This window comes from Crocuta crocuta, unplaced genomic scaffold (genome assembly GCF_008692635.1).
Source record: "Crocuta crocuta isolate KB4526 unplaced genomic scaffold, BGI_CrCroc_1.0 scaffold176, whole genome shotgun sequence".
Classification (NCBI taxonomy): domain Eukaryota; kingdom Metazoa; phylum Chordata; class Mammalia; order Carnivora; family Hyaenidae; genus Crocuta; species Crocuta crocuta.
In genome coordinates, this window is record NW_027531905.1 from 9,339,051 (window position 1) to 9,358,907 (window position 19,857).

General features: G+C 38.7%; 1 protein-coding gene across 1 annotated transcript in view; it reads right to left on the reverse strand.

Moving 5' to 3' along the window:
• LOC144240248 (uncharacterized) overlaps positions 1–19,857 on the reverse strand; it is a 315,206-nt gene that overhangs the window by 294,787 nt on the left and 562 nt on the right. The window lies entirely within an intron of this gene.

The following is a 19,857-nucleotide window of genomic DNA, read 5'->3' on the forward strand; positions in this document are numbered from 1 at the left end:
CTGAATCTGAATCCCAGACTTCAAGCTGTATTATAAAGCTGTAATCATCAAGACAATATGGTACTGGCACAAAAACAGACACTCAGATCAATCGAATAGAATAGAGAACCCAAAAGTGGACCCACAAACGTATGGCCAACTCATCTTTGACAAAGTAGAAAAAATATCCAATGGAATAAAGATAGTCTCTTCAGCAAAAGGTACTGGGAAAATTGAACAGCAACATGCAGAAGAATGAACCTGGACCACTTTCTTACACCATACACAAAAACAAACTCAAAATGGATGAAAGACCTAAATGTAAGACAGGAAGCCATCAAAATCCTCAAGGAGAAAGCAGGCAAGAACCTCTTTGACCTTGGCCGCAGCAACTTCTTACTCAACACATCTCCAGAGGCAAGGGAAACAAAACCAAAAGAGAAATATCAGGACCTCATCAAAATAAAAAGCTTCTGCACAGCAAAGGAAACAATCAGCAAAACTAAAAGACAAGTGACGGAATGGGAAAAGATATTTGCAAATGACATATCAGATAAAGGGTTGGTATCCAAAACCTGTAAAGAACTTATCAAACTCAACACCCAAATAACAAAGAATCCAGTGAAGAAATGGGCAAAAGACATGAATAGACACTTCTCCAAAGAAGACATCCAGAGAGCCAGCAGACACATGAAAATCCACTCAACATCACTCATCATCAGCAAAATACAAATCAAAACTATAATGAAATAACCACCTCAACCCTGTCAGAATGGCTAACATTTAACAACTCAGGCAACAACAGATGTTGGCAAGAATGCAGAGAAAGAGGATCTCTTTTGCACTGCTGGTGGAAATGCAAACTGGTGCAATCACTCTGGAAAACAGTATGGAAGGTCCTCAAAAAATTAAAAACAGAACTACCCTACCACCCAGCAATTGCACTACTAGGTACTGATCCAAGAGATCCAGGTGTGCTGTTTCAATAGGGCACATGCACTTCGACAATGTGTATGGCAAGCAACACTATCAACAACAGCCAAAGTATGGAAAAAGCCCAAATGTCCATCGACAGATAAATAATTAAAGAAGATGTGGTATATATATATAATGGCGTATTATGCAGCAATCAAAAAGAATGAAATTTAACCATTTGCAACTACGTGGATGGAACTAGAGGGTATTATGTTAAGTGAAATTAGTCAGAGAAAGACAAATATCATACGACTTCACTCATATGAGGAATTTAAGATACAAAACAGATGGACATGAGAATGGTAGCAAAAATAATATAAAAACAGTGAGGGGGACAAAACATAAGAGACTTTTTTTTTAATGTTTTACTTATTTCTGAGAGAAAGAGAGGCAGCATGAGCAGGGGAGGGTCAGAGAGAGAGACACACAGAATCCAAAACGGGCTCCAGGCTCTGATCTAGCTGTCAGCACAGAGCCCGACACAGGGCTCAAACCCACGAACTGTGAGATCATGACCTGAGCCGAAGTTGGACACTTAACCGACTGAGCCACCCAGGCGCCCCCTTAAGAGACTCTTAAATATAGAGAACAAACAGGGTTGCTGGAGGGGCTGTGGGAGGGGGAACAGGCTAAACGGGTGAGGGGCATTAAGGAATCTACTCCTGAAATCACTGTTGCACTATAAGCTAACTAACTTGGATGTAAATTTAAAAAATAAATAAATTGTTTTAAAAAAGAAAAACATCTAGGGGAGGGGCACCGGAGTGGCTCAGCCAGTTAAGCGTCCAACTTCACCTCAGGTCATAATCTCATGATTCATGGGTTCAAGTCCCACATCAGGCCCTGTGCTGACAGCTCAGAGCCTGGAACCTGCTTTAGATTCTGTGACTCCTTCTCTCTCTGCTGCTCCCCTGCTCACACTCTCTCTCTCTCTCTCTCTCTCTCTCTCTCTCTCAAAAATAAATAAACTAAGAAGAACAAACAAATAAAAAAAAAAACACCTAGGGGAAATCATCTATAAGGGAGCATGAACTAACATGGGGCAAAATGGCAAGACAGCGAGGGCATGTGCACATGGTGGCCCACCAGTCCGCAAGATAACTTGGGATGAGAAATCATGAACTAGATTTTTTTAAATTATCACCAGTCTTACAATTTTGTCAGTAGAAAACTAAATAGTGAGGTATTTGTTTGGTTTTGTTTGAAAAATCAGTTAATTCAGTGAGAAAAAAATGAATTACTCTGGCTTGACATCACATAGGCATTTGCAGCTTGACAGGGTTTTAGTTTCTGCATGCATGTTTTCTATCATGTTTACAAAGCTTGAGCTGCCTACAAATAAGACACTTCTTTGGAATAAAGGGGCATTGTTATCATGGAAAATAATAAAAATGACCACAGCTCAGAAAGCATTAATGCCATCTCTATGCATTTAAACTACAGCATAGTTGGCTGTGAAACATAAATACATCTAGTTAACACTTAAGCACATACTGGGCATCTAAAAAATCATCTTTTCTTTTTTTTAAGCAATACTGACACTCATTAGCACCTTTGAATATAATTTCATGCAATTTAATTTTTTTATTTATAAAACTGTTTCCAGGTGTGATTATTATTCACCCATCACAAGACATATTTTTAGAAATAAAAACTGACAGCATTCACTTCCAAAATTTATGTATGCTGGTAAAATACCCTAATTAAACAACAACATAATTTTGTTAATGTAATTTTTTGGTATCGGCTTACACCTCCTAAAGATGTTTGCAAAGTTAAAAAAAAAATTTTAACTCCACAGTGTAGGTATTTTCCATTGACGCTATTCACTATCTCCTTATGGATTATAGCTATGTAACCCAGGGTGATGTCTGGTAATACTTTCTCAAATTCCTTTTCTTAATCTGCATAACCAGAAACCCCAAGGATGGGGGGCAATAGCATCTTTGATATAACTGCAGGCTTATTTTACCAAAGCAAACTGTGACAACAGAGTATGAAAGCATTCCTTCAGAAGGAGGGTCCTAAAAGTGAGAAAACTCAGGAAAATTCTAGACAAAATTCACCTATTTGTGATTCCAGGCAACAAAAGTACAACAAATTACCCTCAGTACTTAAGAACTCCAGAAAGGTATTCCACTTTAGATAGAAATAGAGTTGTAATTATTTATCCATTCGATATTTACTGAGTACCTACTAGATGATAGGTAATGTGCTAGGTGATGAGCATCCAAGAATAAAAATCCTGGGTCTCTGTTCCACTCTGGTGTGGGAGACAGATGCACAAGGGATTTGCCTCTAGTGATTAAGTTTGAGTGTGGAAGATGAGATTCTCCTGGGAATGATGGTTATTTGGGAGAAATATCGGTCAGGTCTACTCTGCAGGAAGATCATCTTGTTCAAGAACAACAAAGAACAAAAGGTACCAGTCCCGGGGCTCCTCTGAGCATCAGAGCCTGCCAGCAGAGACCCTGGGGTCTCCAGCTTACAAGGTCCCCCTTACACTCTGAGTGCCCATGGGCAATGTGTCCCATAGAGGTCTTTCCCTGACAACGGGGCCTGTTGGGACTTTCTGCCTACTGCATTGTTTATTTTTCCTTTCTCATAATTAAACCTTCTTCTAATCCTACAAGGTAATAATATTTGCAAATGAAGAACACCTGGTTATCGAACATGATGAATTTTCCAGGCTTCTGGGGAAAAAGCTGTTCAAGCCAAAGAAATCTAATATGCCCCCAGAAAGTAACCCAAACCCTTCATGATAGGAATACATGAGCACAGGAGTTAAGTGTATATTCAGCACAGAGAAACCATGAAATTGTGCCTCTGTGTGTGCATGTGTAACCATAGAATTCTAAGCTTGTAGGGTGTGCTTTATATCTATATCATATGTTATCCAGATACCAGTTGTATATTATAAGCTGCATATGCAATACCATATGGACACCATAAAATATCACATGTGTTGTCAGGATAATTTTACATTTAGTGCATGATTAAAATGTCTTATATACCTAGCTTTTCTACGTATACATGGATTTATCTAACAAACTGCTTTCATTATCAAATTCAGATACAGATCAAAGTTAAAGTCTCTTTACTTAAATTTAATACAAAGCAATATGGAAATGTGAATACAGTTTGTTTTTCTTCACTAGATTTTTCTGCCACGCAGCATTTAACACTGGTGCAGCTGTCAATACCCATTCATCTGCTATCGGGCAGCTTTTTCCTTTCACTCACTGTGACATTTTTAAAGTGGCAAAAAAAACCAGCTTAAAACAGCATATTTGTCACTTTTTTTTCTAGTGACCTTTTAAGCACTAGGGAAAATTACTCTATATGTACTAAACCTTTTAATCATTACACACACATTTCACAATAGTGCTTTATATAGGGGTATCATTTAATTAAATTTAAGAAATTTACACAGAACGTGCTGCTGTTCATTTAATTATCCAAAAATTTAAACATAAGAAAGCCTCATAGCTTTTAGCTATGGCAACCATGTAATGCAACTATAATTTACATTAAGAATCATTTTTATAAGTGGAATTTCAGAAATAACTTGTACGCACCCGCAGTTTCCAGCTTTTAAGATAAATACCTATATATATAAAATACTTTTGTTCAGTAAATTAAAAAGGTATGTGGATGGTCAGGCATCACAAGGAAGGTTTTGAAAAAGAAGATGCAAGACTGAGTCTCAACTGTATTTTAGATTAGCTGTGTGACCTTGAGGGAGTCACTGTGTATCTCTGATTTGCAGCTACTATCTCATCATGTGCAAAATAAGATACTCATAGCCACTTCTATCACAGTATGATTATGAGAACCAAAGTAGCAAATGCTTGTGAAACTGCACTGAAATCTCTACAAAATGGAAAGTAATATGACTATTAGTTGAAAAACAAATATTATTCTGTTTCCTACAAGTAGCAAAGAAATGTAAAATTCTTATAACACATTATAAAGAAAATGCTTAAAACATACTAAAATATCAACATTAGCAGTACAATATTTAAAGTTAGTTTCTTTCCTAAAAATAGACACAAATACTGCCATACCTGCCATAGTATGACATTAAACATTGTAAAAGTTAATAATTCTGGATTTCCTATTTAGTCTCATTTTTTGTTTTTATCACTTTCACTATAACTGACACATCTTTAGAATGACCAGGTCTTTTCCCTCCAATCCTCTCTACTCTGCAGCCAGGAATAAAGAAAGTGAATGGGCTTTACACCCTAAGACAGAATAGCCACTTCACCACTTATGAGTTGGTCATCAAGAGTGCTTAGCTTCTCAAAGCACCAGATTCCTCATCTCTTCAAAAGAGAACATAATACCTATCACATAAGGTTCTTTCATGGGTCATAAATAGTGTATATTCAGGGCCTGATACGTAATAAGCTCTCGGTCAATGGTATTCATCACCGTTGTTCAGGGAAGGAAACCTCTTACCACATTTTGCTCTGACAGCAACAGGGAAGACTTACTGATTCTGCAGCTGAGCCAGAATCCTGCCAGGAATCAAGGCACAGGCCTTCCCATCCTTCAGGTGGTCCTGTTGAAGCCTTCCTCATTTGGCTTCGGCATCATGGTGAAGCAACAGCTGGGAAGGACAATCCTCCCTTCAAGGCCAAGGGTCATTGTTGGTTTGCAACCTCAGGAGTTTGTTTGGTAACCTGGGTGAAATTTGAAATTGGCCCCCATACAGAGAGGACAAGGAGAGATGAAAGAAAGAGGCGGGCCACTCCAGACTGGTAGGTGGCACCTTTAATAAGCAAGGGAATTCGCAGACTAGGCTTATCTTAAGCAATCACAAAATGAGAAAATTTCCACACATGCCCTTGAGAATCTTTAGAAGCTTTAACTGGATTCAGTCACACATGCCATCCAGATGGTCTTAATAACACTTTAGCTATCTCAAGGTTATGTCCAGGAAATAGCTCCGAGTGTGGGAATAGTGGGTGAAACACGAATTCCAAGGACAAGGAGGAGGTGATGAGCCTCCAATTGTCTGCATCTAGCCAGCAGATCGACCGGTAGTCACATCCTTTCAAAGAGCTCCTCCAGCAATTATGGTGTCCTTCTCCCCTCCCCGCCAGTCTCTTCATATAGATAGGGAAGTGGGGGAATGGACTCGGTCCTGCCTGATAGTAACAGGACTATGCTCACAGAGATCACTAAACATCATAATAAAGATGAGTATTAGGATCACTTGAAACTGTCACATCACGGTGGTTTAGAACAACAACTTGAGCTGGGTCTTAAAGGATGAATGAAATTTGTCAAGCTGGCGGGACTGAGGAGAAAGATTTCCTGACAACGACAATAGCACGTTCAAATCTCAGAGAACTGAAACAGTATGGATGGCTCTGTTCATATCATTGAAGCGTTGTTAGGGAGCAGGAGGAGATCAACAGTGATTGCCTCATGGTACCATTCTGGAAAGTCTAGGTTTTATCCTCTCTTCAGCTAGGACCCAGGAAAGTTTCCAGCAAGGAAGTAACACTCCCAGATTTGTGTTTTAGAAAGACTGCTTTAATGTTTATATGGAGAATGGCTGGAAAAGATTGCACAATGAAAGATTAAGTAGTAGACTTTGGAACAGTCTAGACAAGAAATAGCGTGATCCTGAGCTAAGGCAGTACTGGGGTAAGTGCAACTAAGAGATAGAATCAAGAGAAAGCAGTGAATGAAGATAAGAAGTGAGAAGAGAAAAGTTGAGGATTATTCCTAATTTCCTAGTGAGTGTGACTAAGTGGATAGTGCACAGATTAAACATAATACAACAAGCTATACTTTGTAATGAAATGAACTTGGGCTAATACACAACTACACCAGAAGACAAAATGAAGCAATCTCATGTTTGCACTTATTTATGATAAATATCTGGATTTAAAAGACACTTTTTTTCAGTACCTGCCATTTTGATATAAAGGCTGAATAACTGTATTCCTATAAACTTAAAATCACCTTGAATGTATAACAGCTAAAAGATGCTAGGCCATCTTATGGGCAATGATATGCTTTTTAAAACTGGGAGATACAATGTTCATAGCAGCACTCTCCACAATAGCCAAAACATGGAAAGNACTCTTAGTAATGTTATGTCATGCTCAATAATGTTCTCCACAGAACATGGTATAATGCCCCTTCCATATACATTGTAGTTGCCTTCTTAGAAAATTCTGTGTATATTTAAACTTTCATAAGGTTCATGGGTAAAACAATACATTCTAGGCTTAGGAAATTGTAAACAGCTTTTTTCACCTACATGAATGGCTACTGAGAACATCTGAAGTTGTACAGAATACAGGATAATTCTTTGCGTGGACTGTTCAGGGTAATAACAAAATCTTGAGCACCCTTGCTTCCTCATATGCCAAGTCACTGTAGCACCTAAATCATTGGGACAATTCAAAATCTTCCCAACAAATTTCCAAAACATTCTCCGGGAATGGTATCACTCTGAGCCCATTAAGAACGAGTGTGCTTAGGAAATGTTCCAGAGAAAACATCACAGTATCCTTTTTCTCAGATTTGCAAGGACCATTTCAGCCCTGAAATAAAAAATCACCTTCCTTAAAAGGAACTTTGATCCTAATTGAGAAATCTTCTTAGTTTTGGCTCAAACTGTAATGGCCAATCGGAAAGTATGAGAAGGGAAAAGACAGTATCATATCTATTCTTTAGTTTTTAGAAAAAGTCTCCTTTCTTTCTCTGAGTGTTTGTGTGAACTTAGTCAATTCAGGAACTGCCCAGGCCCTCCTAGTCCAGGGGTAGAGTGGGGGTAGATACAATGACTGTATCTTTACTTTATGGTTGCCCTTGCCCACTGGCTTGTTGAATCCAGGAGTGTGCTGGAGGAAGCTCCCACTGGCTTTTGGGAGCCAACCTAAATTTTCTTTCTTTTTTTTTTTTTTGCGTCGGGGAATTTATTTTATTTTATTTTTGTAATAGTTTACTGTCAAGTTAGTTTCCATACAACACCCAGTGCTCATCCCCACAAGTGCCCTCCTCCACGCCCATGAGCCCCCTTGCCCTCCCCCTCCCCCATCTGCCTTCAGTTTGTTCTCGGCATTCAAGAGTCTCTCATGGTTTGCCTCCCTCCCTCTCCCCCACTATTTTTCCCCTTCTCCTCCCCCATGGTCCTTCATTAAGTTCCTCCCAATCCTCCTATACATGTAAACATATCAACCTAAATTTTCTAGAAATCTTTGAGCTGGTCGACAATATATTGGAAGCCCGACACTGGCCATGACTGTAGCATTTAAACTGCAGAAACTGGCAAACACTACAAATCAGGGCTCTCCCTAATACCCAGAGCCAGTTGTTAAACATTATCAGTACCTCACTGGTTGAAGTTTCTCTTTATCCTATAGGAAGGGGAAAGATCATCACTGAGGAGGCATTTTACAAAAGCCCATCATCCTCTACATTCTGTCTGGCCTCACAGGCTGCTCATTAGAACCTTAAAGCTGGTTACTGGTGGACAATAGTGTTTCTCCGAAGCACCCATGAAATTGTTTCATGGATGAGCAGCCTCTGTGCCAGCCATGGATACAGATAGGCAACTAAAATGACTCACCCTAAATAGACACTTCTGGGAAATCCTAGCACGTCTACCTGTCAAGGAATGCATTCCAATCCTCCCTTAATCCTTACACAGCAGCTAAATTTTACTCAAACCTTCCCCTGGGACGTAAAAACAGACGCATTCCTTTGCTGCTCACCCTGCTGCCCCTGCAAGACCAAGCTTGGGGAAAAGCCACAATAGCCTAGATGCAACTTTAACTGACAAATCCCTGAGCTTCGGTTTCTGGGCCGAAAAGAGTTAAGAGTTTTGTCAGCTCCGAGTCACTAGAGGCTTCAGAAGTCAGTCAAATCTGCCGACTCAACACATTTTGCTTTAAATAGGAAAGATGCCAACTGAAGTTGAATGGCAAAAGAGATTTCCAGGCAGTGGTAAAACTAAGAAGACGGCAGGAAAAGGAAATAAGTAGTAGTAGCAATGATTCCTAGCCTACTTCAAACAATCCGACCTCAATTTGAGTAGCTGTTCTTCATTCTCACACGGCCTCAGAGGTAAGTATTATTTTGACCATTTTACAAGTGGCAATGTTAGAATGGTCAGATAAATAAGCCAATTCCAGAACATTTGGAGAAAACAGAACTAAAATCCTGATCTTCTGGTATCTTTCTCTCAATCGTTCTGACCCTAGGTACATGTTTCCCACTGAGTAACAAGAAGATACATTAATGTAACTAAATATCCCTCCAACCACAAATGTGCTTAGGCTTTTATGCACGAGAACCAGTTTTTAAATAGCTAAAAAGAGTCAAACCCCCATTTAGTTCAACTGAATTCTTGCATGTTTTAAAAAAATCAATATAAACTACAAATAACTCCATATGCTATCTGCTCCTTATATCTTTTTTCTTCTTTTTTTAAAAACAGTTTTATTGAGCTATAATAAGCATATGATAAACACAGAAAGTGTACAATGTGATAAGCTTCAATATATATATAAACCCATGAAATCATTACCACATTCAAGAGAGTGAATATTCATCACTCCCAAAATTTCCCTGTGCCTTTTGTAATCACTCTCACCTACCCATCCCACCTAACCCCCCCAACACATACATGAGGCAACACCTGATCAGCTTTCTATCAATAAAGTTTTCATTTTCAAAGTTTTATAAAAATAGATTCATACAATATAAAGCCTATATGTGTCTTTCATTCAGCATAATCACTTTAAGATATATTCATGTTGTTGTATATATCAATAGTTTCATTTTGTTACCGAGTGCATTCCATCATATGCATATGCTACAATTTGTTTATCCATTCACCTACTGAAGGACATTCAGCTATTTTCAAGTTTGGAGCTATTATAAATAAAGCTGCTATGAACATTCATATAAAAGTCTTTGTATAGACATATGATTTCTTTTCTCTTATGGTAATACTTTCCAGCGGAATGACTAGCTCATATGTAAGTGTATGTTTAACTTTTTAAAAATGGCCAAACTTTTCCAAAAGTGGCTGCATAATTTTATACTCCCAACAGCATCATCTGAGAATTCCAGTTCTTCTGTATTCTGGTCAACACTTGGTAGGTCAACCTTTTTCATTTTAACCATTCTAATATGCATATATCTTATTGTGTAGTATCTCATGGCGGTTTTAATTTGCTTTTACTTAATGAATAATTATATTGAGCATCTGTTCTTGTGTTTATTTGCCATGCATATAGCTTCTTTGGTGAAGACTGTTTAAATCTGTTACCAATTTTTAATTGGGTTGTTTTCCTATTATTGAGTTTTGAGAGTTCTTTATATATTGTTCATACAGTCCCTTCACAGATATACTTTGTACATATTTTCTCCCAGTCTGTGGCTTATCTTTTCAGTCTCTTAATAGAACCCTTTGGAGGGAAAAGGTTTCTAATTTTTATGAGCTCTGATTTACCAGTATTTTACTTTATAGACTTTTGGTGTCATACCTAAGAAATCTTTGTCTAACCTAGGGTCACAAAGATTTATACTTTCTTTTTCTAGACACTTTATAGTTTTAGGTTTCACATTTAAGTCTATGATCCATTTTGACATTTTGAGTTAATTTTTGCATATGATAGAAGGTTTGGATTGAAGTTTGTTTTGTTTTACATATAGATATCCAATTATTCCACCACCATTTGTTGAAAAGACTATCCCTTTCCCATTGGATTATCTATGTATGTTTGTCAAAAATCAGTTAGCCATTTGTCTCTGTTTCTATACTCTATTCAGTTTCAATTTCATTGATTTATTTGTCTATCTTTAAATCATTACCATAGCTTGATTACTGTAGCCGTATAATAAGTCTTTAAATCAGGTGGTATTAGCCTTCCAGTTTTGTTCTTAATTTTCCAAGTCATTTTAGCTACTCTAGGTTGTTTGCATTTCCATATGAATTTTAGAATCAGCTTGTCAATATCACAAACACACACATACAGCCTGCTAGGATTTTAATCAGGTCTGTATTGAATCTTTAAATCATTCTAGAGAGAACTGACAATTGCATTTTTATATATGTGCAACACTCAAAAATTTGAAATGCCACTTACAATAGAATTAAAAAAATGAAATATTTAAAAATAGGTCTGATGTGAAAGACCTGTTCACTGAACAGGTGAGGTAATTACAGAAGATCTAAATAACTTGAGTGATATACCCTGTTCATAGGTCAAATACTCACTAGTGGAAGGATTTCTTCTTCCTTTTAGTAACAGAAAGTCATCACCTTTTAGTCTCCTGGAGGTAGGTGTTGCCATTTGACTATGTTCTGCCTTAAAGAATCTAAGCAGAAGAGATATGTGTAATCTCTGGGTCATATCTTTTTCACTTTGTTTTTCCCTTCCTGTAGTCTGCTGAGCATGAAGTCAGCACTCCAGGGCAATGTCTCTTCGTGTGGTTCCCTGACCAGCAGCAACAGCATCGCCTGGGAACTTGTTGAAAATGCAAATTCTTGTCCCCAACCCCCCACCCGCACCCTGGGCTATTGAATCAGAAACTCTGGAGTTGAGGCCCAGTACTCTACTTTTAAAAGTGCTTCAAAAGGTTCTGATGTGTGCTAATGTTTGAGAAGAGCCACCCTCGGGACTGCAAAAAATCAGCTAGAACCTGGTTGGCTGAATATTCCCACAGAGCAGAGTTGCCCACTTTCCCAGGATTACCAGCCCATCTCCACCCTCCCACGTGACAGGGAAATAAACTTCTCTTGCTTGAGACTTCTGTCATAACTGTCTCTCTGTCATACCAACTTACCCCATCCCTAACTATAACTCCATTTTACCTCTATGTGAGAGTATCCTGCCCTTGTGTCAGGGAAGATTCTCTTTTCAGATACACTGTTTACGTCAATGTTGGTATCAAGGGCATCACTTCATGCCAAGGAGTGTATTTGCAAGGATTGTACACTGATGGGTATATCATAGTAGCAAGTAGGACCTTTCCTACATAAATGTTGACCTTTTAAAAAGTTGGATAGGGGTACCTTGGTGGCTCAGTTGGTTAGGCATCAGACTCTTGCTTTGGCTCAGGTCATGATTTCATGGCTCATGAGTTCAAGCCCTGCTTTAGGCTCTGTCCTGACAGCATGGAGCCTGCCTGGGATTCTCTCTCACCCTCTCTCTCTCTGCCCCTCCCCTGCTCATGTGTGCTCTCTCTCTCTCTCTCAAAATAAATAAATAAACTTTTAAAATTTTTTAATAAAAAAGTTGTATAAATAATAACGTTATTCAAGTAGATATAAATTGTCATATATAAGTTAGTCATAAACATTAAAATATGAAACATATTTTCTGCCATTTTCCCTTTTTGCATAATTCCCTTTCATTTTCTCTAACTTCAAAGAGGAACTACAAGATTTCTCTTTCCCTCTGAAGTGTTTACTTGTTCTAACCCACTCATATCATGTAGGTACTTCAGTTGTCAATAGCAACAATTGCCCAGAAGACTCTTTCAAAGGAATTAAAAAAGGTATGAATAGCCCTAGTTCCTAAAAGTAATAGAAGTAATGCTTTAAATAATATTCACACTTGATTGTTCTAATCAAATCTTCAAGCAGAAAAAAAGAGAAAGAATTATGACCTGGAAAATAATGTATTGTTTTAATTAGATAGTTAGATATTTATCTATTTATATATCATGATAGGTGTTATATATATATACTATATATATATATATATAAGATAGGTATCTACATCTCTATAAATATAACGATGCTTCAAATATAGTGAAAGTACAGTTCAATAACTCTTGGTAGAAATTTTTCAGTGGTTCATCATGAAGCACGTCTTATGATGCTTGAACGAGCCTGTCAAACATCTTGAATACTTCCTGTTGACAGGAGATTCAAGTCTTCACAGCCCATTTAATCCTCTACGTATTTGTTAAGCACCTACTCTGTATCAGGCAACCTCTTCCAGTTTTGAACAACTTTAATTGTTTAAAAGTTCTAACTCCTATGGAAACACCTCCTTGTAAATAGCTTCAACACAGCTCCATTGCAGGAACATACTGTGCTGGGAACTGGGGTTGTAGATACAACTGCCTTCAGGGAGCTTACAGTGTCATGGGGGTAGGGACAAATCATTCCAAGATGACTTCCTCATTCATGTACTTACTACCTTTACTCTTTGGACTCCTCCTCTGTCACCTTCTCCTCCTCCTCCCGACAATGGAATTAATCTGACAACGAAATTAATAAATGCCAATGCACAGATGTACAAAGTTTTCTGAAAAAATGGAGGAAGAAGCCACTAACTCTGCTAAAGGAGTGTTCAGAGAAGGCTCCAGAGAGAATATAGTTTCAGAGAGAGTTCTAAAAAATAAGTAGGAATCAAAAGAGAAAGAACATTCTGGATATAAGGAAGAGTATGGGACAGCATGGAGGCATAAGAGAGCATGACATATTCAGGAATCTTTGAATAGCTCAAGTATGTCCAGAATGAAAGGTCATTGGATAAAAGATAAGACTGGCACAAATCTGCAAGAGACAAATTAGGAAGAGACTTGTATATCACGATTAAGAGTTTGGTTCTTCATTCTCCAGGCACTGGGGAATCAGGAAAGAATGTTCTGCTCTGATTAGAACAATTACTCTGGCTGGGGCGCCTGGGTGGCTCAATCAGCTGGGCGTTTGAGTCTTGATTTCTGTTCAGGTCATGATCTCACAATTCATTAGATTGAGCCCTACATCGGGCTCTACACTATTAGCATGGAGCCTGCTTGGGATTCTCTCCCTCTGCCCCCCCCNATAAATATATTTTAAATTTTTTTTAAAAACAACAATTACTCTGACTGAAGTGTAGAGAATGACTCAGAAAAAGGGGAAAACATGAGAAAGAATAGACAGGAGACCTATAAAGGGCTTGTAAATTTCTTCCTGTTTCTTTCTCCTACCCTCTCCCTGTTCCAGAAATAGGAAATATGTCTACAGGGCGCCTGGGTGGCTTAGTCGGTTAAGCGTCCGACTTTCGCTTAGGTCATGATCTCGCGCTTCGTGGGTTCGAGCCCCGCGTCGGGCTCTGTGCTGACTGCCAGCTCGGAGCCTGGAGCCTGTTTCAGTCTGTGACTCCCTCTCTCTCTGACCCTCCCCTGCTCACGCTGTCTCTCTCTCTCTCTCTCTCTCTCTCTCTCTCCCAGAAATAAATTTAAAAAATAAATTACAAAAATTATCTGGAAATATAATTTGCAGAAGAACCAATAGATTTGAGACAGAAGGAAATAAGATCATCATCAGGACTCAGTGACTAATTCAATACCGGGATTGAGGGAGAGGCTCTCAGTACCATTGGAGCATCACAAAATTCATCCCTAGGATCTCTCTTCAGTCATTTGAGAAAAATTATCCATTCTCTTCCTGACTCACTACTCAAACAAACTAATCCTCATCTCTTCAAGCTAAGAATAATAAAATGCCATTCCCCAATCCTACCATCCTTCAGTGTTTAATTACGTAAAGAGGGTGCCTTGTGTAAAATGTCTTCAACTCAATAATACACTCAAAACTTAGTAAGTTGATAGATTCACTCCCCTTCAGCCTATAGGTATTTACACCAGCCAAAACATCTCTCTCACTGTTCAGTTGTCAAGAAAATATATTAATGTTTCTAAATCAAGAACAAAAATAAAATCACTCAGAAATAAAGTTTAACATTTCATATTTTTGGCACTTAAAATATTCCTCTATTTGTGCTGTCCTAACATGAGCATATGACTTGCAAAGTGCGGTAGCCATAAATCAGGCTACCTCATATAACACCCCTCCTCACAGATATTTGTCAGGAAAGAGAATTAGTATACTGGCTAAAAGAATGCTAATAAAGCAGTGCATATCATTTCATTTGGTCCTTATGCAACAATGGCACAAAAGACAAAGAAAATTAGAATTATCATTATCCTGTAACCAGCCCTACTAATGTAGCACATTTCTTGCTGCTGGCAAAACTCCTGGACCCAATCTTTATTTTTTAACCCATTGATCCTTTTCCATCAGTGACAGACTTGTTCTGCCACAAGAGTTGGGTTTCCAAATTGGCCTTAGGGAGGCATGTGGGTTAGAAACAATATTGTCATTGGCCTAGTTTCGGCAGGATTGGTGAAAAATCAGACAACTGCTATGTTTTGGAGTTGTGGGCTAATAGTGCCCTCTGTTTTCCATTTTTGTTCCCATCAACAGAATTACCAGATGGCCAAGAAGCCACTAGAATAGAAGTAATATTCCAATATAGCGGAAAAAGACCAACACCATAAACACTCTAACCTCTACCCAGTGGCTTGAAATAGCAATCTAAATGTTGAGAGGTGAAGAGAAAGAAAACAGCAGAAACCCTGAAACATGAAGCCCTTTCACCAGAATATCTTGTCTTTTTAGAGCAATAAATTCATTACATATTCCAGTGCTCTCAAAATATCTCATCCATCCTCCCAAACGTCAGACCTTATAGCTCAAAGAAACACAATCACCTGAAAGATTTGTAAGATGCCTCCTAAGTCCCCACAGTGGGTCCACAGTGAAGCACAGGCATCTGAAGTTTTAAAAGTCTTTCCAGGTGATTCTGACAGTCACAGTGGAGAATCATTTAGAAGAGTCTCAGGTCTACCTATAGGAAAAATTTTCAAGTGAGGGTGCTGAACAGGGAAGTCATCAACTGAGTAGCATGTCAGTTTACAGACATCCTCTGCTCCCACCCCCCAATTTCTTCTATGCCCCTCAATGAAAAGAAGGTATAGTATCCAGGGTGACCGTGATCCCCAACTTGAGAACCAATGCTCTTTGGAATGACAAGTCAGGGAACTGACTGGAGGAAAAAAACTTCCTTTCTGACAGTGTGGACATACAGAACTAGTAGATTTGACTCATAAAACCACCGTCTTCTTCACTACTGCCCTTGGTTTTGATTCATTCCATGGAGCTGATTCTTCCCTTCCTCCTATAAGAAATTCTAGGAAGATGAAACTGGTTTTTCCAGGCATTCTCAGATAACAAAGTCATTTTGTCTGGAAAAGTCTCATTTTATAGTTAAAAATCAAGTCAAAACTACAGGGCTTAAAGTGAAAATTTTCCTCCTTCCCAATTTCAACCTACACTCCCAGCTTGGGCCTGCACATTCAACTTTTTCTCAATTTCCTTTCTTGCTCCCCCCTCTCCCTCCCCCACTCTGTGGGCTTCCCCTTCTCCATGAAAGACTGAAGGTGGGACTGGAGTCAGGAGAGGGAAGGGGAAAAGGTAAGGATACAGAGGAATGGCTTGCCTGACCTAAACTGATGCAATTTGACCCTGAATCCTTCTGGTTGGCTGATTTATAAAGCTGACTCTCACCCTTGAGGTGTAAGGAAAGTGTCTTTGGAGACCCCTGCCCTCACTGAGACCACTTACCTGAAAGACTAAGAGGATCCATTTGCTCAGGTTCATTCCTCCCTTCAGCCCCTGACTTCCACCACATGCCTGCAGCCTTTCTTGGACAAGCTCCCCCTGCCGTCTCAAGCCCAAGGCACCTGGGCAGCATCTAAGGCAGTTTGAGGCCAGCTTTCCTTCTCACGTGTGGCCAACCTTTAACGCATGGAAAACACTCATATGTCAGTCCCTGTCCCACCATCAAGGCCGGAAGCTCTAGCCAGAGCATCCTACTTTTAGGTTCTTCAAGCCTGTCTCCGATACCAGTCAACTGTATCCCCCAAACAGTAGAGAACAATATCAGGATCTCCACTTTACCCTCTGAACCCTATTTCGCTTGAGTTGAGGTACAGAAGAAGCCTTTCGTTCAGTCTGAATGATGGAAGGGAATGAGCAGCATCCTAAAAACTCTCTCTAAAAAAATCCTCTCATGTCTCCAACCGCCTCCTCTTGATCTCTCCAACTTCCTTCGTAAATTAGAGGTGGATGCTCTGTAAAATCAGTTCATAGCTACCATCTTCTCAAAATGATTTAAGTGACCTTGCACCCATACTTGGCATGCAATGTTTCTATTGTCTTCGGGACTCAGATGAAAGAGGACTTCAAGAGTCCCGTTTTGTAACTGGGTGGCTAAAATCCTAGTCCTTCAGACTGCCAAACCAAGAAGGGCAATGGATTTCCATTAGAGAATCTGAACATGCCCTGCATTCAATTGGCTCTTTGACATCTGAAGTCTGGGCAGACTGGCAGGTCCCATTTGCCAAGGAGCAATTACTTCTGTAGTAATTAGGTCTGAAATCATGTTTCCTCTTTGAATCAAAAGCAGTTATCTGCACAAGATAACATTCAACCAGTGCAGACACAGAAAGAGTAAATAAACAACCAATGTTTCTTCAACCAGGCACAGCACTGAATTTCAGAGCAGATAAAGATTCTGAGAGTATCAAACATTATAAGACTATAATCATAAGGATACCAAAGACACTTATTAATTAAAGCCAAAACCTGGAAACATACACTGAAGCTATTATTTATATCATAATAGAAAAGGAACAGAGGAACAATGGGGAAGAAAAGAAGAAACTTAAATGGTAAACTGAAAAGCAAAATTATAAAAATTTAGATATACCAAGGATTCTAAAGATCAACTAGTTTAATTTTTATGTTACAAAAAACAATAACAATAGGCAGTCCTAACAAGCATTCACTGCATTTCAAGCACTTCATACATTATTCCATTTAATCATTTGAAAGGCTGCAGTAGATTTTACTATTGTTCTTTTTTTTAAATTAGTTTATTCTTGATGGCAGGGTGGCAGGGAGAAGAAAGGGAGAGAGAGAGAATCCCAAGCAGGCTCCACACGGTCATCGCAGAGCCTGAAGCAGGGCTCAACCCCACAAACCATGGGATCATGACTTGAGCTGAAACCAAGTTGGAGGTTTAACCAACTGAGCCACCCAGGTGTCCCTTGACGATTGTTCTTGGGTCTTCACTCTCTCCCCCCCTCTGCTATGGAAACTTACAATGCACTGTAGTGGGGAAACTATAATTTTCCACCCCATCCCCACACTGATATTGGGCTTGGCCAGGTGACTTGCTTTGACTAATTTGTTGTTAGCACAGATAACACAAGTAGAGGGATTATGTGTGTTTGTATGATTCGACTTGACATCTTACATTCTTGAACTCACTGCTGGTTCAAGGAGAATTAAAAAACATATGGAACAAGCCTAAACTCAACCTGAAGCCTAAAACCAAAGCCAACCAATGAGCATCCTGAATTAGATATGTCCCAGCAAACTTGCAGATCCATGAGCTAGGAAAATTAATGGCACTACATTCAGAGCAGATTGGGATGTTGCATTATTTACTCAACACCTGATTAATTTGGAGGCCTAGAAAAAGAGAAAGAATTTATGCTTGTCACCAGGTCTAAAAGTTCAAAAGAGTCATATTTCCAGTTTCCCCCATACTAGTTATTTGTCTCAATTTAGATACCTTGACTCTAACCTGTGGTCACTGTTGGACGTTAACGATTTTATTTAGAAAAGAATGCTACAAGGAACCCACAGAAATTCTGAATTACCAAAAGAACTAAAATTTCATCCCCCTCCCTTTGGGGGTGGGTGGGAATTGCTCTGTGCGATAGGTTAAGACAAGCAAACAGACATCTACACTTTGGCTCAAATAACACATCTGCTTTAGGATGAACAAGAATAAAGCAGATTGGTAAAAGTTTCTCATGCAAAATTGGACCATCAACTCCCAGGACTAGAAACATACACATTCTTGGTATTAACTGATGGGTGTTTGTTCAGTTCTTATGCAATATTAGGCTGGAAGCAATGGTGGCAGTGGGGAGTGGGTGCTTAGGGGGTGGCTAAAAGTACAAGTATAAGAAAAAGAGGTCTTCCTTTAAGAAATTTTATCACCATTAAAAAGAAACTCTGAGGTTCAAATTCATTGTTTCAAAACTGCATGGAAAGTCATAATTTGCCTAAAAAATAAATTTCAAATTTGCTAACAAACTAAAACATCTGTCCCCCCACAACCAAATGAAACTTACAGTAAACATCAACATAATGGTGAAAATTTTAAAGCATGAAGTTTAAAATTAGAAATAGGACCAAAAATGGTTGATACCACCACTTCTGTTCACATTTTACAGGTTCTGTGAATCAGTAAAATAAGAAAGAAAAAAGTCAAAAGCATAAGAACTGGAAAGAAAAAATGAACAGCCATCATTATTCATAAAAGATATGATTATATATCTAGAAAAGTCGGGGGATGGGCACAGAGGGGGGCACTTGTGGGGATGAGCACTGGGTGTTATATGGAAACCAACTTGACAATAAACTATTTGTAAAAAAATAAATAATTTTAAAAAATTAAAAATATGTAAACCCTAAAAAAAGTCAAAAGATTATATAAAGTATTAGAATTACTAAAAGATTTTTTTACAAGGTAGCTGATTAATTAATATTAATCAATATTTAAAAGTCAATTGCACTTTTATATACCAGGAACAGACATTGAGAATATATAACTTTTTAAAATATCATTTAAAACCCATCACTTAAAAAAAGTGTGTGAACAGATTTAACAAAAGCTTTGCAAGATCACTAAGAACAAAAATATAATACTTTACTGGCTTGAAAATATAACACTGAGGAAGGAGGGGCCAAGATGGCAGAATAGCACGGAAGTTTTTTTATGTCTTTCTTCCCTGAAATACAGCCAGATCAACACTAAACCGTCTTACACACCTAGAAAACTGATTTGAGGAAAAACACAACAATCTGCACAACCTGAACCCCAGAACTGGGCAGGTCCGCAGCGCCGAGAGTGAACTGGGGGAGAGAAAAGCTGCGGAGGGCAGGGAGCTGTTTTTGTTTGTGGAGGGAGGATGGAGATGGTGGGGGGGGGGGTAGGAGAAAAGAGC